This window comes from Emydura macquarii, unplaced genomic scaffold (assembly GCF_026122565.2).
Source record: "Emydura macquarii macquarii isolate MOO-44397 ecotype Brisbane River unplaced genomic scaffold, CSIRO-AGI_Emac_v2 contig_383, whole genome shotgun sequence".
Lineage (NCBI taxonomy): Eukaryota > Metazoa > Chordata > Testudines > Chelidae > Emydura > Emydura macquarii.
In genome coordinates, this window is record NW_027130520.1 from 4575954 (window position 1) to 4598900 (window position 22947).

At 41.2% G+C, this 22947-nt stretch overlaps 1 long non-coding RNA gene across 1 annotated transcript; it reads left to right on the plus strand.

The window, feature by feature from the left end:
- Positions 1-868: 868 nt before the first annotated feature.
- Positions 869-7232, plus strand: LOC137145962 (uncharacterized). Its single transcript, XR_010917803.1, has 2 exons — positions 869-1710; positions 3656-7232. It is a non-coding gene; the product is annotated as an uncharacterized lncRNA (long non-coding RNA).
- The last annotated feature ends 15715 nt before the right edge of the window (positions 7233-22947 follow it).

Consider the following 22947-nt stretch of genomic DNA (forward strand, 5'->3'; position numbering starts at 1 on the left):
AATAAGCTAACATTTAAAACCTATGCAAATAAGTGAAGGTAAGAAAAAAAAACACGTGTGCCAGATCAAAGTTTATTTTTACACAAAAACTATAAATTCACTTTTTACAAATTCTGACTCTTATAGAATCCTTCAGTGGTCCTTCCTTCACTTGTGCTTGTTTTGTACCAGCTAATTTTTTTATGTTGGGTTGAACTGAAGAAATGATCAGCTGCAGGTCAGTCTCCACATATAATTTATTTTGTTGCTTTATTTTTATCACAACCCTCGAAGAGAATCTCTATTTACATAAGTATGACATTGCAAACCAGAGTAAAACTTTAAAAGCTTCAGTTATAAATTCAAGATATTCATGCTTCTGCACCATCCAAAACATGAAAATGTCTTCTGAAGGAAATGAACACTGAAGCATTTTATCAGATGAAAGCTCGATCAGTTTACCTTGCAGGCTTCCTGTAAGTTTGGCAGACGTGCTACTCTTTGGTTGAACAGATTAATTATCCACCTCTTGCCAAATTCTTCTTTGTCAGGCAGGAAATAATCCTGGAGCTGCCTGAGTTTAAGTATATGTTCAATTATAATGTTTTTTTAATTGTTTTATGTCAACACACTTGTCATCAGCAATCAATTTCATGAACACACAACTCAGAGGAAATTACTGTTTCCACTCTGAAGCTGAGCAGACCAGGCTCCAAGGTTCTTTCCAAGGGCTCCCATTTTGTCTCCCAACACACAATTATATTTTTATGTCATCCTTGAAAACTCATATTCAGTTCTTTCAGATAACTGAAGACATCTGCTAAATAAGCCAACTGGAGAAGTCATGATGGGTCGCTGAATGATTTAGCAAGAATAGACCCGTATGTGGGAGTGTATCATTCGTACCCTGACCTGATGGCTACCTAGTGGACACTTACAGCAGGCCTGGTGCTGGACACCGGGTCAAGTGAGGCTGCCTACAGGGAGCTGGAAGGTGGCCACTTTCACTCAGGCGCCTCACTGGCGGCGAGTCCCCAGGACTTGGCCGCCATCCACTAGATAGTAGAAAGTATTCAAGGTCGTAAACAAGATAGTTGTGTGAGCTAAGAAGCTACCAGTAATATGTAAGCTGTTCCCGTGTGAAGTAGGTGAAATCATATAATAGCCAATCAGCAATTGTGTGACCATTGTATGCAAAGATGATAAAAAGGTATATAAGCTGGAGAACAAGATGGAATAAACGATTCTGCTTGCAATCATATTGGTTGTTGTGCTTTATCCGTCCCGCATCCTCTGCCATCAGCAGTGGAATCCTCCCTCGTCCTCTGCTATCAGCATTGGAACCCAACAAATGGTGACCCCGACGTGATTGCAATTCAAGTGGATTGGATTGTGCGTCGGGCAGGGAGAAGAAACGCGGGAGTTATAGCCGCTGCAGGAGGTACTGCGCTGGACGCAGCTCCTGGTCGTCCAAGAGGGACGTGTATGAGCTCACAGGAGATACTGCGGTGAAGGCAGCTCCTGGTTGCCCAGAGGCAGGCGTGGTCGCCCAGAGAGGCAGGCGTGGTCGCCCAGAGGCAGGCGTGGTCGCCCAGAGAGGCAGGCGTGGTCGCCCAGAGGCAGGCGTGGTCGCCCAGAGGCAGACGTGTTCGCCCAGAGACGTGGTCGTCCGAGAGAGACGTGGTCGTCCAGAGGCGTGGTCGTCCGAGAGGGACGTGTTTGAGCTCAAAGGTGAGCGGCTAATTAATTAAGTATGGGAAACGCTGCATCAGCTGAAGAAAAAACGGTGCTTGAATTTTTTATATGTATCGCGGAGCGCCAAGGGGAAAAGGTGTCCCCGGATAAATTATCTTGCTTATTGAAGTGGGAACTAAGAAGGGGATTTTTTGTAAAATCAAGTACTGTATTTGATAAGACTGTCTGGGAATACTTGGGCTCCGACCTATGGGAGTCGGTAGCCCATGGCAACAAGGAAGCCTTTGCCTTAAGTCAGACCTGGAATAAGGCAAGGAGGATGGTGAAGAACCTTGCGGCTGAAGCGGGGGTACAAGCGGCAGTGAGAGAAATATTTCAAGTGGGAAATGAGACGCCTCATGTATTGCCAGTAGGGAACGAAGTGAGTGTGGAGACCTGGACCGCAGTTCCATACCTCCGCGAGGAGATTGGTCGGTGACGGCCAAAGCGTGTGATAAATACTGGCACATAGGAAAATAAGACTCCTAAAGAGACCTCTACCATGGGAAATGAAAGAAATACTAAGTGGCAGGTTTCTCTGAAGAAGTACAGAAGTACTGAGTGGCAGTCAGACTTCTCTTATGTGGTATAATAAGTGTGTGAAAAGGATCTTAAAAACTGTTTGTAATTAGGTGCTACCTTAAGTGTTTCAAGAGAGAGAGAGGAGATTTTTTTTTCCTTTCTTTTTCTTCTCTGTTTCTCTCTCCTTATCTCTCTCTCCGTTTCTCTTCTCTTGTTTCTAAAAACCTTTGAGAAAGGGGGAGGGAGTGGGTAAACATAATGGGAAATTGTAAAAAATAAGGATCGGGCCCTTAAGCATTTTGGTTCGAACAACATGGTTTATGGCCAAAAGGAGAAAGGGGGGCCGAAGATAGAATGCAGACAGGGTGAAAACTCTAAAGAAAGACTGCATAAGTCCCGGGTAAGGAGTCTAAAGGACTCCAAAAAGGAAAAAGTGAAAATTTAGATAAAGAGTATATAGAGAGGTCGGGGCCGGGGTTGGGGAGTAGGACGTGGTACCTTTTTGGCCCCAGGGGATTCCTCCTGCCACTATTGTGGACAGTTGGGACACTGGAAAGCAGAATGTCCAAGACGATCTGGCCAGTCGGAGTGGACATTTGGGCCACCACCACCTCCTCCCCGAGACCAGACTCAACCTTTATATTAGGACAGCCTGGGAAATGGTAACTTTATTAATGCACCCTTTTTGTTAATAGATTAATCAGGTTTTTATGTGTTTTGTTTTATTGATGGAAAACCAGTAAAATGTTTTATAAACACTTTCTAGACACTGAAGTCAGCAGATCCACCTTAAAAGTTTAGGAGTTTTCTCTATTCCCTTATCAAGGAAGAATGTAAACCAATTAATGCCGCATCTAGTGTCTAAACCACTATCTGTTTCTTTGAGATCTATTTCTAATTAGCATGCTTTTCTTTTAAGTTTTTATTTTTCAGTTAACCTGGTAGGTAGACATTTATATTGTAAAATTTGATTGTACTATTTATTGTTTACCAGATGGGATTAATTTGTTATTTTCCTTGTGAAAATGAAAATTCTATTTTGGCTGTATTTCTTGAATAGGGACAGGATTTTGAAATATCCAGCATACAAAAGGAATATGTCCTGTAATTACATCTCTCCTTAAACAAGGAATTATTGTGCCTATTTGAATCCTCTAAAACACCCCAATTTTTCCTGTTAGAAAACCTGGAAAATATTTATTGCTTTGTGTAAGATTGTGTGGGGATAAGTATAAGATCATTGCCTGTTACAGTAATGCCATGGACCCTGTAGCTGCAGGGCTTCCACCTTGTCTCCGTGCCATTGCAGCTGTAGCTGCCTTGGGTAAAACCTCGGAAACTTTGATTTTTGGTTCTCCACTTATTATTTTTGTACCTCATATTTGTTTAACAAAATATAAAATTCTTTTGTTGTTTGCAGGTCATATTATACTCACCCGATGTCCAGTTTTTGATCCTGCCTCATTGTTATCCACCCTTTGTAGAACCCAAAATTGATTTTCTATGTTATTGGCTCCTGTCAAAGAAATTTTAAAGGTATTCTTGTGGCTGATTATGCTGTTTGTTCTTAACATGAGGTAATTAAAAGTAACCCTTTCCCTTCTGTGAACCCTGATCAAGAAGCTAATTTTTTTCCTGTAACTACAGTTTGTATCCTGACCGAAGGTAAATTTGTTAATGATTCCCATTATGCCTTTGGTGTTGTCCATAATTATGGTTAACTCTAAAAACAAAAAGGCTTCCCCACTTTGGGAGGCTTCCATATTAAATGAATTTTATGTTGCTGCTTTATAAATGTTGTATAGTTATTTTTTATTATTGTTGTTGTTAAATGTTTAGTTTATTGGTATGTTGTAACAGACTCTGCTGTTAAGGCTGCAGTCCTTTCTGCATTTTAGGCCATATTTATGTTGTTTTGTGTTTATATTGGTCCAGTCTAATATGTATTAGTAATTGTATGTTTATTTTTGAATGGGTAAAAGTTTACCCATGTGCAAAGGCTGACACTATTATAGTCAGCAAAAGGCTTGTGAAGGAATTTATCCCTTGCTTTGGGATCCCTCTGTCTACCAACAGTAACAGGTCAAGTTATAAAAGAAGTTTGCAAGGCTCTTGATATCCAACAGAACTTTTATTGCCCACATCACCCTCAGTCTGCAGGGGCAGTGAAAAACAGAATGGTGTTCTGAAAAAATAAACTAGCCAAAATTTGCCATGAAACCAGCCTCAAATGGCCAGATGCCCTGCCTTTAGCCCTTATAAGTATAAAATCATCATGTAACAGAAAGACTGAACTATTACCACACAAGATCCTAATGGGCTGACCCGTGAGGCTTTCTAGCTCTCTACCAGTATCAACTCACCTAATGGATATTAATTTAGCTGATGAAACTGATTTGACTTATTGTCAAGCATTAATGAAGTGTGTTAAGGCTTTTCGTTCACAGGTCCAAGAAGCCCTTCCCCAAGACCCTCAAAAAGCATGTCATGATCTACAGCCCAGTGATTGGATTCACGTAAAAGTCCACCAAGAAAGACAGCCCTGAAACTGCGTTGGAAAGGCCCACTCCAGGTATTTCTCACCACCAACACTGTTGTAAAGTGCCAAGGTTACCAGTCCTGAATACATGCCTGACACTGTAAAAGAACCTCTGCACCTGTAATGACAAGGTCAGTGGAACAGGGTGCAAGTGCTTGTAACCTCTCCCCTGCTCAAGAAAAGGATTTGCCACTCCAGAGCGAAAAGGATTTGAAACCACTCCAGAGCGAAGAGGATTTGAAACCACTCCAGAGCGAAGAGGATATACCACGATGTCATCCCTACCACCAAAGACTTAAAAACTCCCCAGATCACTGGTTCCCTAAATGGGTATGGCTAGTGATCTTTTGGATGTTCTGTATTGGCCTTATCTGGATGACTTTATTTTGATCCAAGTTCCTGATTAACGGTACACCTGTCGAGGAAATCCCCAAGGTCCATGGGGAAGAAGACCAACAACCTGATGACTTTGAGGTACAATTACAACCCAAGCAACTAAACCATAAAAGACAATGCTTCTTGGACTATACAGACACATCTTTATAATTAATTAATCAATTACAAACAGATTTCAATGTGTCTAACTGTTGGATTTGCAGTCATGTTCCCTTGCATTTTGAAGAAGGTATACCCGTGGTTCTGATTGTGTTAAACACCATGTAGTAAAGAGATTGAGAAGTTAACACTACAGAGTTTGGAGGGACAGTTGAAAGTGTGAAAAGTGTTATAGGAAGAGAATTTTTGAATTTTTTTTTGCAGCCTTCTGAAGGAAAAACAGGCCCTTCTCCCAAATAATTGGTCTGTAAATATGTAAATAATCAATTGTAATTAATTGCTGCAGGCTGATAGACAATCTGATTTAAATCATTTGAATATGGACAATTCAGTCAAAATTACTAAAAGAACTACTAATTTAATGCACATGACATTTTACAAATCGCATCATTATTCCATACCATTTCCCAAGATGATATGTCATGGGGTTTCACAGATTTATTTTATGCCTTAATTTTATGGCTACCAAATTTATTCTGGCTTAAGTAATTGTTTGTGTGTATAATTTGTTTTATTGTTATTTTTACCTGTTGTTGTTTTTAGTGTTTGGGTACTTTGCCCTCTGTTTGCTCTGTTTTTAGTTGGTTTGTTAAGGCCAGAGTGCCTGTCGTGCAAATGTTAACTTAAGTTGAAATTATTAAATTTAAGCAAAAGCTAGCTCAGGTTTATAAGTGAGCCACACTGGTATTACAGTATGGCTCAAAGGGGGGATTGAAGGAAAATAATTGTCTGCTTGATTATAGTCACTTTATTTTAGTTTTTTGAGTGTTCTGCTCTTTGCTGAAATCACCCCCCTTCCTTTTCCCATAGTGTTTGATTTTTTGCCAGGGTCAGAGACAGGGTAAGGAGAGAGCCAACTAGTTTTAATTAGTCATATAGCCTTCTGAGGGAGAGATCAGACAACTTTAATAGAAAAGTAGAAATTTTTTGTTCATATGTTATTTGTTATGTATATTTTTTAAAATAGAAATGTATAAGTTAATGGTAATAGTAGTAATATTTTGAATATACCTATAAGTATCAAAAATTTATGCATATGTAATTTTTTTTTGTCTTGTTTGTATAAATATGTAAAAAAGCATGTCTTCAGGGTCTCACACTGACCACATGCTGGGAAGTGTAAAAGAAAGGGGGGAGCTGTGGGGGTATATTATCCATATGCTGACCTAACGGCTGCAGAATCGTGCAGCTATCGATTTTTTTTTTGTTGGCACAGGGACACGGTTGTGAGGATTTTGAAGGCATGTGTTGTATGAATTTATTAGATCATTTATATTCTGTTTATGCTTTATTGCAACGCCTTGCTGATAATATGCATAAGATCACGCGAAATGTTAATCCCTTTTGGGAGTGGCTTAGTAGTTTTGGCTGGCCCTTTTGGCTTGTTTTGTTTTTTTTTTTTTATATAGGCGTTATTTGTTGTGGGGATTGTATTTCTTTTGTTTATTTGTGTCCCCTGTTTTATTCGTTTATTGCAAGGTAGTCTGGAGTGTTTTGTTGAGCGCCTATTTAAAAGAAAGGGGGGAGATGTGGGAGTGTATCATTCGTACCCTGACCTGATGGCTACCTAGTGGACACTTACAGCAGGCCTGGTGCTGGACACCGGGTCAAGTGAGGCTGCCTACAGGGAGCTGGAAGGTGGCCACTTTCACTCAGGCGCCTCACTGGCGGCGAGTTCCCGGGACTTGGCCGCCATCCACTAGATAGTAGAAAGTATTCAAGGTCGTAAACAAGATAGTTGTGTGAGCTAAGAAGCTACCAGTAATATGTAAGCTGTTCCCGTGTGAAGTAGGTGAAATCATATAATAGCCAATCAGCAATTGTGTGACCATTGTATGCAAAGATGATAAAAAGGTATATAAGCTGGAGAACAAGATGGAATAAACGATTCTGCTTGCAATCATATTGGTTGTTGTGCTTTATCCGCATCCTCTGCCATCAGCAGTGGAATCCTCCCTCGTCCTCTGCTATCAGCATTGGAACCCAACACCCGTAATCCTGTAGGAACATAAGTACTTCAGTTCTTAATTGAAAAAGTCTCCTTAATATTTTTCCCCATGATAGACACTTCACTTTAGTGTGCAGGAGAAGACTTTTATGAAGTGTGCCTATTTCATTACATATAACTGCAAATAGGCAAGCTGATAGAGGCCATCTTTTTATGAAATTCACAACTTTTACAGCCTCATCGAGCATCTGATACAACTCACGTGGCATTCCTTTTGCAGTGAGTGCTTGCTGATGTAAGAAGCAATGGGTCCAAATTGCATGCGGCATAATGGTTTTTAATCTCGCAACAAGTCTGCTGTTCTTGCCAGTCATTGCTTTGGCATATAGCATATGGCATCACTGCATATAGCAATACATTTTTCCCAGTTAATTTCAAAATATTCAGTAGTTTCAACAAACCTGCTGAATAGACATTCACTAATCATGTCTAGGCAGCGCTTTACAGACAAACATGTTTTCCTCAACAGTAGCATCTGAATGATATCAAACGAAAGCTAAGAACTGTGCTGAGCCTGAAGCATCTGTTGATTCATCAAACTGAACAACTAGGAATTCACACTATTTTAACTTTTCTTTCAACTGCTCATGAATGTCATCAGCTATTTCATTAATACACCTTGAAACAGCATTGTTTGATAAAGCTTATTTGCCTCTTCATCGCTGAACATGCTTGTAACCATGTCTAATGCCACAGAAAGTATCAGATTCTCAGCTATGGTATGTGCCTTACATTTTTGGCTAACACGAAATGACATGACATATGAAGCTTCAAGAGCATTCTTACTGACATTACTTGTATTCCACATCAGTGTTTGCTGGCTATTCAAGTTGTTTAATTTTCTCTTAAAGAACTCAAGAGGCTTGCTATTCAATTGTGGATGTTTACTTTCCAAATGCCAAATAATTTTGAAGGTTTCATGTTTTCAGCACTTAGCTCGTCTCCACACATGACTGAATGAAGTTTATTTTTGATTCCTGTTAAACCATATTTCAAATAGCTGCAATCATATTTTCTGCACTTCACCTTCTTCACTCCTTCATTCTGTGAAGTACTTGGTTCAATTCGCTTTAAAATGTATGCATTGCACAATAAGACCTCAGTGAAAAGTGCGTATATAGTACTACTTGCTAGCCACAAAGTACAACACTGTCTGGACAGGAAGCTGCAGTGAGCTCACATGGTTCCATGAAATCACATGCCTGCCTGAAACAGGGCTGACCTCAGACTTGCTGTGGCCCCACAGAAGGCACATGTGATGATCTTTGGAGGTGGAGCCAGCGCTGGGCACCAAGTCATTTTGACCCACAGGCTGGGTGGCCCACTCAGGTGAGTCAGGGTGGAGGTGGTGCTCCCTCCCCGAGCCCTGCCTCCTGAAGCCCAACTCCCCTGCAGGGGGAGCTCAAGCTGAAGCCCAAGTCCCGCCGCATGGGGGCTGAAACCGGAGCCCGAGCACAGCCGCAAGGGGCTGAAGCTGGAGCCTGGCTGCCCGGGGCCTGAAAGCCCTGAGCCCTGCTGCAGTGGGCCTCAAGTCGAAGCCCGAGCCGGGCCCCTGAGGGCTAACAGCCCCACCCCGGGGGCTCAAGCATATAAATTAGCTTTGTGGAGTCCCCATGCCGGCCTTGCACCTATGACCCCGCCCCCAAAGCCATCCTGTGACCCCAAGATTGGAAACACGGGAATAAATGATGGTGCACCAACTTCCTCTCAGCACCTGCTTGTGTTTACTTCAGTACCAGGAGAAGATGTAGAAATTGCCATCTATCTTCTTTTGATAATCAGTCTTACCTTGTGCTTCTGCATTGACTCCTTTTTCTATGAAAGACTAGTTTAAACTTAGTACATATTATATTATTTTACATTATTAATACAATACACCTTATTATTTAAAATTACAAATACGTAGCATTCACTTCAGGCAAGCTTTCAATATCTTAGATGTTTGTTTTAACACCATTTCCCTGTAATCTGTGTTGGGAGTTGATATTGTTTTACCTTAAAAACATGTCATTCTGTTCTTTGATTATTATTAATATTCCTATTTTTGAGGCGTCTACCTTACACTAAACCATTTAAGGGTTTATAGTTCAAAATAAACATCTGATACGCTACCATGGGCAGCCAATACAAAGTATTGGTGTAATGTATCTTGCAGGGATACCCCATTTGAGAGGTGGACTGCCACATCCTACACTAGTTTTGGACTCTGAGTGGTATAAGAGGTATCCCCAAGTACAGCGCATTGTCACCTTAAGATTGGACTATTGAACAGCAATAAGTCAGAGTAGCAAACTTAATGTCCAAAGGCAAAGACTGCTGTGTCTTGGGCAGATGGAAATGAGAGAGAGCCATTCTGGCTACTGCTTATAGCTGGTCATCCAACAGTAACAGATGGACAAGGATCACAGAAATCTGAGGCATCTACATATTGTGTGTGAATAGTCTCATCTCAACCTTTTTTGTAATATTAACCACCAAGAGAAATGTAGGCCGGATGATAGTAAGCCAGATCATCAGCATCAAGAAATGGCACCTTGAGCATCTCTTAAATGCATCTTTAAACGAAGTCAATGCCTATCCTTAAAGAAGCAATGATAATTTCCATTAATACTTTTACAGCAGGCATCACCAGGTGGTACTGTTACATAATCTTCCAAGTTGTTGTCATCATCATCTTGTCCCTCAAAAATCATATCAGCCCATGAAGTTCAAGAATGAATTTGGCAACTCTTACAGGTTCGAATCTTAAGAGCATCACATTCCTTACAGTATTACATTCAAAAGTGACACATCTTGCAGAGTGGGTCAGAGGGGTAGCCGTGTTAGTCTGTATACAGCAAAAACAACGAGAATTCTGTAGCACTTTAAAGACTAACAAATTTAATTTCAGCAGGCATATCATGAAAGCGTATGCCTGCTGAAATTAAATTTGTTAGTCTTTAAAGTGCTACAGAATTCTCGTTGTTTTTGCTTGCAGAGTGGATTTATCTTGGTCTCATCTGCATTGATTTTCATTCCTGAAGTGTGCTCTGTCTGCACTCTCACGGTAGCAGATGTTATTTTTCAAGATGCTTTAATATCAGTCAGAAGATTTTTTTATCTTTCAACCATTTATTTTAGCTAATATTTTCCTTGATAGGATGTCAGTATCCTCAACTGTTGTCATTCCAAGAATTTTCAATTTTCCAACTTTGGCCAGATCATCAGCTACCTCACTCAGATATACCAACAGGTATCAATGTATTGCTTTCCTCTCTGATCCTCTAAGCCTTCTTTTGAATTGCATAGTTGATAGCATTCTGTTTTCTTTAAAAGGAATTGAGGATCAATGCCTGTCTGTCAACAAACATTACAACATCCACGGCTTTCTGCTCTGTTTATTTCTTGCAGTACATTGAGAATATCTTTCATTTCAACTGTATAATTCAAGATGATATATCCTGAAATAATGGTCTTTCCTGTACTCTTCCCATTTGTCCACTGGATGAAGACACACAACCACTATTCTTGAAGGATTTGTCTGATGAACCATCAACATATACATAATCAGTTTGCCTTGTGATTCATACTGTTGGATGGTCTTTTCTGGAATATTATTTTGTGTAGCCATGTCCATGTGTTCCTCTGAGCAAGGTTCCAAAATGGAGAGAAGTTTACTCAAGTAAATAGTCCATGTGGAGGAATAATTGGCATACAAGCTTCTTTGCACACTTTACCCTGCTAACATCATCAAATGCTTCAATTTCTTCAGTGGCCTTTATGTACCTTTTGAAAAAAGATGATCTTTTCAACCTTGATTGGATATCCAGTTTCTGAACAGAAGAACTGAACAGTATTGACATTCAGGTAGGGAAGGAAGGCAATTTCCATACCAAATTAACGGATCTTTTCTAGGATTCTCAAGAGGTCAAACATCAGATTCTTGTTCACAAATTGCTATTAGAGTAGACTGTACAGCTCCAATTATCATGTGAAGTGCACACTGCACAACATTGCTCTTAGCAAGGTTACTGGGAGCAGTATGTGACCAAACAAGTGAGGCATATTCACGTATTTGGCAAAATATCAAACACTGTTTTGTTTTCACGGTTCCAGTGAACCCTAATTGGTGATATACATTGTAGAAGATTCAATCTCTTCTTTATGTTGACTGTCATCTTTCAGATCTGTGGTCCAAACCTTACTTTTGTGTCCAAGGTCATTCCAAGGTATACTGGCTCCTTTCAGCAGCAATGCCTTCTCCATCAACATCAATTTTGAACTGTAGTTGAACTTCTTAAAGTTTGTGGTAAAGTAGATGGACTTTGTTTTCGCTGGAAGTTATATTTCTTTCCCCATTTAGTTACAATTTCCAAGTCCTCATTTAAATCTTTCTCCAGTACATATATTTTATGATCCATCATACATGGCACAATATTATCACATATGTGTATACAGATGATTTCAAGCAGCCTTACAGTCCAGAGGAGTTCATCAGGAAGAGGAGAGACCTTAAAACTGAGCCATGAGGAATTCCTGCCATAAGTGGCCTTGTCTTTAAAAAAGTACCATTTAGTCTTCCTGTTATTTTTCTATACTGTAGGAAATCTCTTATTCATAGGTACATTTTGCCACAGATTCTCTTTTCACTGTGTTTCACAAAGAGCTTGTTTCTTGAATAGGAGCAACATGGATATTTTCCTCATGAAGAACTTTTTCAACTTCCGTGATATGGTTCTGGATGTCCATTACATTACATGTAGTATGTTAAAGATGGCTGTAGTATATTTGTCAACACCTTCTCTGAAAATCACAAGAGGTGACATGCCAGTTTCCCCGTACTCAGTAGCATATTTCTGAACCTCTTCTACAACTTCATGGTGGGAATATGGTTGCCAGAGCCCCATTAGCCACAGATTTCATCTGGGAACGCCTCAGTACAAGGATGAGGTGGTGAAAGCCTTTTTTTTTTTGGAGGGATGGGGGTCTTCCAAGTTCCTTTCCTTAGTGTGCAAGCAAAAGTTCGGTCTTGGGAAAATATTGACAAGAATTAATGTAACAATTGACAGAGACCAAATGGTGCCACCAACAATTTTATTAATATGTTTATTTTCTTCACAGCTGTTTTTGTACAAGTTCTCTATGATGAATAAGGCAATTTGATTGGGGGTAACAGAAACCTGGTATTTTGTTCCCCTTAGAAGAACAAAAGATAGGGGTAAAATAGCAAGCAAATGACTTACAGGATATAAGATATGATAGAAGATTAACCATATTTGGCAATAGTTTAGGCAGACTAGATAAGGAGATTGGTAATAGAACATAGAACCTATGTGGAAAATAGATCTTGTCAAACTAACATGATATCTTTGTTTTTATTAGATTAAAAGTTTGGCTGATAAAGGTAATAGTGTTGACATAAACTTCTCTAAGGCATTTGACTTCATATTGCAAGATATTTTGTTTAAGAAACTAAACAAAATGAACATGACCTGTTAAATGGATTTAAAACTGGCTAACTGATAGGTCACAAAATGTAATGTAAATAGAGAATCATTATTAAGTGGGTGTGTTTCTAGTAGGTGTCTCGCAGGAACTAGTTCTTGGCTCTACATTATTTCACATTTTTATCTATGAATTGAAAGAAAACATAAAATTATTACTGGTAAATTCTGCAGATGACACAAAGATTGGAGAAGTAGTAAATAATGAAAAGAACAGGTCACTGACAGAAAGCAATCTAGATTTCTTGGTAAACTGCATGCAAGTAAACACTGCATTTTAATATTGCCAAATATAAATGTATATGTCTAGAAACAAAGGTAGGTCATATTTACAGGATAGGGGACTGTTGTGGGACAGCTCTCACACTAGCCAGGAAGGAATTAAAGAGCTCCTCTGGGCACATTCAGTCTCAGCCTGGCGCACCTGTCAGGCCTCTTGTACCTGGAGAGGGGCAGCTCCTTAAAAGGGAAGATCCAAGCTTAGTTCAGGGTGGCAGTAAGAGGGAAGCAAAGCTAGATCTTCCTAGACCCACAGAGCAGGGGCTGCTTATCCAGAAAGCTGCTAAAGAGCCTCTCCTGCCTAAACACCCTGGACAGGTAGAGGGACCATCTTTACTTTGCTTTACTTTTCATTAGAGTCCAGGGCCCTCAGATAGTCAGGGGCTGGAAACCCATCCTCCTTCACAAAGACTGTTTATCTGTTGCCTTAAGTGGAACAGCAGGGTGATTGCAGACTGTTTTGGAGACTGCAGATTTATTCTGGTTATCATTTTTCATCCTGGACTGCGGCCTTCTCTTGAAGGGCGGGGAACTGTCTCCTTAAGACTTACAACCAAGAGACTGCACCCCACACTCCAAACCAGTTCTACAGCGACAACTACAGCCAGAAGAGGCTTCTGGAATGAGAGAGGTGCCCACCCTCACCTCACAGGGGCAACCTAGAGGTACAGCCTGTGACAGAGATGCTACTTGAGGATGAAGTGACTGAAAAAGACTTGGAGGGTCATAGTGGAAAATCGAGTGAACACGAGCTTACAGTACAATACTGCTAATATGATCCTTGGATGTATAAACAGGGGCAGCTCAAGTAAGAGTAGAGAGATTATATTACCTCTATATTGGGCACAGGTGTGATTGCTACTGGAATATTATGTCTAGTTCTGATATCCACAGCTCAGGAAGAATGTTGATAAATTGGAGAGGGTTCAGAAAAGAATGACAAGAACGATTAAAAGATTAGAAAACATGTTTTATACAGTCAGACACAAGAAGTTCAATCTATGTAGTCTGTCAAAGAGAAGGTTGAGGGATGACTTGATCACAGTCTATAAATACCAGCACGGGGAACAGAAATTTGATAATGGAAAGCACTGCAATCTAGCAAATAAAGGAACAACAAGATCCAATGTCTGGAAGTTGAAGCCAGACCAATTCAGACTAGAAATAAGGTGCAAATTGTTAATGATGAGGATGACTAATGATTGGAACAATTTAGCAAGAGTTGTGGTGGAATTTCCATCCCTGGAAATTTTTAATGACAATCAGATGTTTTTCTAAAAGATATGCTCTACTTCAAAGAGGAATCAGTTCTGGAATGGAGCCACAGTGGGCATATGGAGAGTGAAATACCCTATCCTCTCAAAGTGGTTCTCCAATCAGACTTCATTTGAGGGCAATATTGTAGCTATCCTGTGGATCAATGGAGATCTTCTGCTTTTAGTCTGGCACATTTAACTAGTGTAATGATCAGTTAACTGCACTTCCACCAATAGATGGTGTTGTATCTTTATTTTAATGTTTTGTTGTTGTTGTATCTGAGCCAGGGAGTGAGGGTGGGGGTGGTAGTGGTTGGAAGTTTGAGTCCTGCCTGTCTGTGTCAAAGTTGTTACTTGCAATGTTCCAACAAATCCTTGGAGTTCTATAAGCAAGTATTACAACCCAGAAGGATGCCTGTGGAGGTGGATTCACAAACTGTCTGAATATACACTATAAACCTGGAAAGCAAAATGTGATGGCAGATGCTCGAAGGTACGTGAGGGCAGTGAAAATAAACTCAGCCTGATCTTGTGACAACATCAAGCAAGAACAGGATTGACATGCCAGAAAGCTTACAGAGAACAGTACTAGAGTGTCTTCATGATAATGAAGCAGCAGGCCATCTGTGGTATGAAGATACTGAGCCAGGTATCTGACAGATACTTTGGCTAGGCATGGCTGCAGCTATTAAGAACTGGGTACTTTCCTATCCTATCAAGAAAGGAAAGCAGCAGCAAGAAGAGGCAGAACTCCTTTAGGGCAAATGCCCCAAGCTAGTAAGCCATTGGAGATCATTCCACTTGATTTGAAATGTCAGAAATACCAGAAGCTGGTATTTGCTGGTACTGTATGACACCTCCTCAGAGTACATGGTGTTGCAACCTTTAACAGATAAAAGGACAGAGACAATTTCAAATGCATTAATGAAATATATAGTGTTGCAGTTCGGCCCAGCAAGCTACATCTGCAGCAATCAGAAGAATCACTTAATTACATGAGGTTTGTTGACAATTCCAGAAAACCAAGATGAGAACCAATGTTACCCATCTTGTGAAAAATGAGGGAGTGGAGACAGTAAATGGCACTATTGGTTCTATGTTTAGAGTCTAAGTCAGTGAAGGCCAACAAGACTGTGACACTCTGTATCTCAGAACAGCATCCTGAAATCAACATATTCACCATAGTCATATAATTATGATATGTTTGTACAAAATATGCCTTGTAAGGTATCATTTTAAGTCTTAATCTGTTGAACATTAATATCCTGTTGGGTTATATGTGCTATCATTGTATGTAAAGTTATGAAGTTTTGCTATGTGTGTGCTACTGAAAGATGTGGTCAGGTAGGAAAAGCCCAAACCTGCTTTTCAGGTACAACAATGGACTAGCCAGACGTGCTGATTAAGGGGAATCTACTCTCCCAACCCCCATTCCTAAAGACTTCACAGAGGAAGCACGTGCACAGTGGACTCAGCTTGACCATTTCACATGCATTGACCTTTCCAGCAAGCTGGAAAAAGCTATAAAAGGGGGGAAGTGACCTCATCACTTGTCTTCATTCCCCCACAACTCAACACCTGAAGGAACATCTGGAAGAGAAAAGACTTTGAACGGGAGAGGGAAACCCATGCTGCAAAGCAGATGCAGCCTGTGTATCAAGAATCTGTAGCCTGCTTGAATCATCAGTCAGGGTAAGATATTGCTGATTCAAATTTTGTTTGGTGTATAAGAACTTAGACTGTGAAATTATTTTTAGTTCTTTGGTAACTATCTCTAATCCTTTATGCCTACACTTAAAATCACTTAAAAATCTATCTTTCTGTAGTTAATAAATCTGTTTTATAATTTTATCTAAAACAGTGTGTCTTGGATTGTAGTGTTTGGGAAATCTCAGTTCAATTAACAAAGACTGGTGTATAGTCACATCGAGAGAGGGGCATACTAAGTAAGTCGTCTGGCCAGTGCAAGGTGGTGTACGGCTTGGGAGCTTGGAGTGAATTGGCTGATGGCATTCTGAATTGTTGGATCATGAGTTACTGAAGGAAAGCACTCATGTACCACCATTTGGTGGGTTTCTGCCTGTGGATACCTGTGTTAGTACTTTACCTGCTAGAGGTTTGTAGCTTACTAACAGCATCACAGAGCCAAAAGCAGCCCAGGTAAACATTTCTGCTAGCTGGGTGTAGGACTCCACTTGCTGTTGCCTGTACCCCGAGGTGTCTGCTGTCTATCATCAATGAGGCATTACTGGGAACCAGTCCAGGCTGCAAGGGCAAGAGGACACAGCGGTTCCACTTCTTCCAGGCTGCATCCCAGGGGGGCAATCCCATCACAAATACAAAGACACTTCTTGTCATCTTTGCATATAACAGCAGCTGGCACCAACTATTCATTATTCTCCTTATGAAATTATATTTGGACTCCACAAACCCATGCTTCCCTATGACTTGATCTTCAGGCAGCTAGACACAGTAAATCCCCCTGAACCGACACAGGTTTTTGACACAGCAGAGTCTTATGTAAGTGATCTGAAGACAGCATTCCAGAAGGCGGAGAAACAGAAGAGCTGGAAGAGCACATGCCAAGCACAAGATGCCAGGAAAAAAGGAGAATTATGTGCCCAGTCAGGAAAGAGAGAGAGTGTGGCTATGCAGCTGGAAAAAGTAGCCTTGAAAAATCCCAAACTTACTCTTTTTTTGGAAGTGACCTTACGTACTAAGTAAGAAAATAAACAATTTATCTTCACTGATGCAAAAAGTGAGAGATCACTGCTTTGCAGTGCACAGAGAACAAGTGCACAGAGTCATTGAAAGAAAAGTGAGTGCAAGTACCAAGGATTCTCAACAACCATCCCAAAGGATTGCAGAGGAGGATTTGAAGGTACCTTGGCAGGTTTCTGTGGCTTGTGGTGGTGGGATGGTTGTGAAGAATTGCTGAGGTGTCCTTGAGACTTCACTACTGAAAGTCTTCAACAGACAGTCTGTCTACAACAGCTAGGCCTAACCTGTAGGACATGATAACCCTGTATTCACTGATAACCTAGATCCAACTATGAATGATCTCTCCATGAACTGAATATAGTGCTCAAACAGGCAGAACAACCTGGAAACTTGTGTGGATGGCAGACTTTCTGGATTCCTAGGAGTTACAACAATATTAAAGTTTTAGTTACTGTTTTAAATTCTTACTCAGCTATAGAAGTGAAACTGGTAATGATCATTGTAGACTGCACTTCCACCAGTAGATGATGCTGTATCTTTATCTTAGTGTTAAGTTGTTGTCTTGTATCTGATGGGGGGAGAGGGGTTGGTAGGAAGTTTGAGTTCTGTCTGTGTGTGCTGTAGTTGATACCTGCAGTGTTCCATTAAATTATTTCAGTTCTATACATGAGTATTATATTAGTACTAAAATCGCTTAAACAGAAACAGCTATATGGGAAAACATGCTATGTTCATCAAATGGCTCTAGTGGGTAGACATAGTTCATTTATACATTTTTAACAAATTATATTCCTATTTGTTAATTAAAAGCAGGTAAGTTTTAATGAATGCTTTTCTATGTTTACAGAAGTAACAAGTATAAAATAGCAAAATGCATTTTCTTTGTTAGGTATCTGTAACAGCATAGTCCTTTCATTAAAGTAGCAATATAGCCAATTAATCTCAATAAAAAATAAAACCTACCAGCACATCAATCCTGGTCAAGGACACCATTCAAACACTGAACCATAATGCTTAAGGGCCAATCTTGCTGGGACAAATAGTCCCACTGAAGCACCAAGGCAGAACACTGAATTGACTACTTGCCTGCACAGCCAGCAGGTTTCGGTTCTAAATCAGCATAATTTAAGTTTTATTTATTTAAAAATTCATGTAATTAAAGAATTCATCATTAAATATAATAGATCGCTAAAGGCCAAAATGCAAATAATTTCTACCATTCCATCTGGCCCAAGATGAAATTATTTCAGTGGATTCTAAAGTGGGAACACACCACTCTCAAGTTACCTAGGAAAACAATGTAAAGACAGTACATAATGTTCAGTTTTCATAGCACAAGTGAAGTTCTGTGAATGAATTTAACATAGTGACATTTCCCGGTACATTTGTTCTGCATGAAAATAGATAGTGTACAATCTTCCAGAAGAATTCAGGGCATTCATTGTATTTAAATCATGGATTTAACTGAAATCCAGCCACTGTTCAAATCATCTCTCAAATTTGTTTCACTGGTAAAAATCATGAAATGTCTCCTTGGCAATCTGGATAGTGATGATAAACTGCTCTGTGGCTGTCCTGAGGATAAAGAAGAAAGGAAGAAATCTGTATATGCCTCTAGCAGGGTGGATTCACTTCTGCCTCTTTTCAAGCTCACAAACGGCTTGGAGACCTTTTGCTGGTAAAACATCCCATGAAGTTTATTTACAAGGTTCATTTCCTCCACCCTTATACACTATGCAGCCTTACATGTACTGTCCTAGGAAGCCCTCAGCTCTGCGGGCAGGCAGGCAAACTCATTTTCCCCTTCTCACTTCCTTCCTGTGCCTGCCTAATAGTTCTCTTTAGCCCATTGCCATCATCAATTAGGCACAGCTCTTCATAAAGAGGTCTACTCTATATCATTAGAATTGAAGTGCGTACAGTGCTGGCTCAACTGCTGTTGCCCCCCACTTTGTCAAAATGCCAAAACTTTGCTGTCCAGGCACTAGCTGCAAGAATTCTCACTTTATTCTTCAAAAACATCTTCAGGAAACCAAGGGAGTCTCCATAGGAAAAACCTTCATAATTGCTAGAGCTGAATTACAATAAGCTAAATGTAAACATCTTTCATCCAACTTCACTAAACCACTGAATGGGTGTTGTAGTTACTTGCATTTATTATTTGTGGGGAAATCAAAAAGCTGGAAGTTTCAGATTGAAGCAACGACAGAGATGCTAGCAAGTGGATGGAGTTTAAATTCAGCCACTTTAATGTCATCTGACCATACATGTCAGTGATGTGTTTGCCTTAAATTTCCCAAAGAGTCTGAGAAAGGTGTTAGAACTAAGTAGAGGAACATCCCAGACCTTAATCCTCAAAACTTCTTCAAAAGGTATCATTCAGAGACCAAAGAGCATCACAACCAGCACAGAATCCAGAGAGGGATACCAAGTACAATACCAACTACATCCTGATGAAAATTTACCCTACTGTACCAGTTACTACTCCCTCAGATACTATCAAGAGCTGTTTCAGTACTGTAATCTTGCCTAAATCCTGACTGGTAAATATATTCAATGTATGAGATATCAACAAATATGGAAATATAGTCATTAGCACCAAATAATATATTTATCTAATTATAAACTGTAAGGAATGGACATGCCATTTGTGAGAACCGTATGATTTAAAAAAAAATTTTTTTTTGCCTTCATTTCTATGCTGAAACTACATCTTTAGAAGGGTGTAAAATACTGGGACAGAATTATCAGTCATTTAAGCAACTCAGAAAGAACTTCTTGACACAAAAGATGGATTAACTATGGAACAATCTATCAAAAATAGCAAAAGAATTATGAGTTCAAAGGGCACTCAACATTTGCATTTAGGGCCTGCTCTAATGCCCATTGATGTCAATGGAAACTCTTTTAATTTCAATAAGCAATGGACTCAGGCCCTAAACAAGGAGTGTAGTCTAGTTGCCGAGTGAAGTGAGGTCCTCTGCTCAACTTGATGGTATTTCTAGGTTTGTCAGTAAGTAACAAAATAGCTTTTGAATGCTTCATCCAATCAATTCTAAACGTTCAGAGGCTATTCTAAGCATCCCTGGGCAGAACCCTATTGATTTTGGTTAAAACTGGTAAATCAGAAGGGGGAAATGGAAGACACCTGGTGCCCCTGTCACCTGGTTAGCAAACCCAGCATCTCCAACCACCCCTGTAATTGTATGTTGATCAAAGAACCAGTTAATGGCAACCATTAACACCTTCCATCATAAAATACCCCCCATTTTAGCTCTCACCATCATCCCAATACAGTTTAAAATGTTGGCGCCTGAAGGAATTATATCCCAGACACAGAGAAAAAAATTAGGGCACACAAAATTAGGGCACACACTGGGCACCTGAAAAAGGGAAAGGAGAATGGCTGACACCGCCCATGGCATGAAGAGGGAGGTGATGGCGGAACTGCAGAGAGTCCCTGAGATAGAGGGGGATGGGAGGATAGCACACAGTGAGTTTCTGGGAGGAAATGAAGGAATGCAAGGAGTTCCTGATGTGTGCAAGGAGTTTGGTTTACAGAAACAACAGTGTGTGTGACCCAGTCGTTACACAGCACAAGGCAAGGAATCTTGAAACTGGGTCTGTACTCAGCACTGCCACTGAATCCCTGTCTATTTGCTTCTCTAACAAAGGTTTCTAGGGTTTTTCTAAACTGCCCCTTATGAATGGAACACCATGCTTATCCCCCTTTAAATTAAGGAGGGAGGCCACTGCCCTTGCCTTCAAATCCCTACTCAAGACCCTCTTCTGCTATGACAATTATGAAAATTCAGCCAACCAACAATGGCTAAGCTGTGCAGCAGTTGGGGATAGCCAACTGCATTTTTTTTAAATGTAAGATGATTTGAAATCACTAAGTTTTGCAATAGCTACCTAATGTAGTTGTGTTATCTTTTGTTACCCTACTCCTTTCCTTCCTTTTGTCACTCACTTGTTGGGTCACATCACAGATTGTAAATTCTTCAGGATGCGGGCCACAGCACTTAGTGCAACTGGGGTTGGATACTGAGTTAGGCCTCTTGGTACTATTACAGTACAAATAAATACTGACCATGAAACAGAACTCAATAGTAACTTTTCAGAATTTATTTTTAAAGTTATGACATTGATCAACTATAGCTTTAAATAGTCACTTTTATTTTGTGGTTCCCTTTGGATAGAGGAGAGACTAAAGACCCAGTGATTTGGATCTCCTCTTCATTTTGAGATTTATGGATGGTTTGTATCCCCATTTATATAAATTAGGGTCTTGTATTTTCTGTTGTTTTTTTTCCTCTGTCATTTGCTTCTGAGTCCGTGGTATCAGCCAGCTCTGAAAGAAAAACATTTCTTTACATGTTTTCATATTAGGGTCTCCCAGTTGTAGTTCCTGGGTGCAGAATGATACACTTAGGATCCATTTCCTTTGCACACCTTACAGACTGTGAGTTGTTTCTCCTACAAATCTTGCAATGAAATTAGCTTTTTTTGATGAAAAACATCTGCCCACCCTTAAGTAACTGTTGAAAGCACAGACAAATTTTCCAAGTGTTTGAACTCAACATTTCATGTGTGCTTTTTGTAACCTAAAATTGCAGGGCTCTGCTTAGAGCTTCTTATCTGGTACTGGTAGAGGGGCTAGCTTGCCCCCTTGCCAGTTTGGACCTTACCCCCACTTTCATTCCTCTGTTTCCCAGAAGGAAGAAATCACAATTTATTCCAAGGAAGGGTAGCGACTTAAGTCATTTCTTGCAAAAGCTGTTGCTATGAAGCCCGTGCCCAGCTTTTTCCATCTAAGCAATTGATTATTTAGCAGGCTTCACTGCACTGTTAACTAATAAATGATCATTACCCCTATCTGGTCCATTTACTTTACTGTGTCTGCAATTTGCTTCCCCTACAGAAACTCCCACAGCCTCCTTGCCGACACAGAAAACCACGTCTGAGGGTAGGAAGACCGCAGGATTCACTGGAGACTGTTTTGGCCCTAGAGGTGCTTCATGTGGGGAATGGGATTTCCATTTCCCAACCTTTCCTTTAGTGGCTTTCCCTGGAAACGAAACACTGACTGCTGGCCTTGGGCCGGTGGCTGACGCTCAGATGCTGGGAGAAGGATGCTGCTGATCCCGGACCGAACATCTGGTGCCCGGGAAAACCAAACCGCTCCCAGTTTCCACGAGCTGAGCCTCCCTGCCCCGCTCCTGAGGGGAGATTCCCCCGGCTAGGAAAGACTTTCCTTCCTTCCTGGGATCGCCAGGAGCGGCGACAGGAACTCCTCCCCGCCATCCTCTGCAGGGAGCACGTTCCTCGGCAGAGCTAGGTCTGAGCCACGGGATGAGGTGGGGGAGAGGGAGGGGGAGACATCTTTGGACTAGAACAAGAGCTGGCAGCAGAGCTTAGCCCAGGGTCAGGGTGCAGGGGATTCCGGAGCCCTCCGGCGGGGTAGGCGGCCCAGGGCTTCTCCCAGCACGTTCAGCCGGACCTCAGTTGGTCCCACACGAGTCTAGAGGAGGGAGGGCTCAGACTAAGGACCGGCTCCGGGACCTTCCTCCCCCGGCACAAGGGGCGTGGGGTCCTTCCCCTGCGGCCAGCTGCGGCTCGGGGCGGAGACGAGCCGATTCCAGCTGTAGCTCTGAACCCGGGGGGCCCCCTCCGCCGCTGCCAATCCAGGCACTTGCCGCCCGCGCCTCCCGCCCCAGCCCAGCCGGCCGCGCGCCCCCCCTCCCTTCCCCTCCCCGCCTGCCGCGTGCGCGCAGCGGCCGAGCAGAGCCGCCCCGGCCCCTGCTGACAGCCGGGCTGGGCTGGGAGGCGGCGGGCGGCTCTTCCCCGGCGTGCCACACTTCCGGAGGG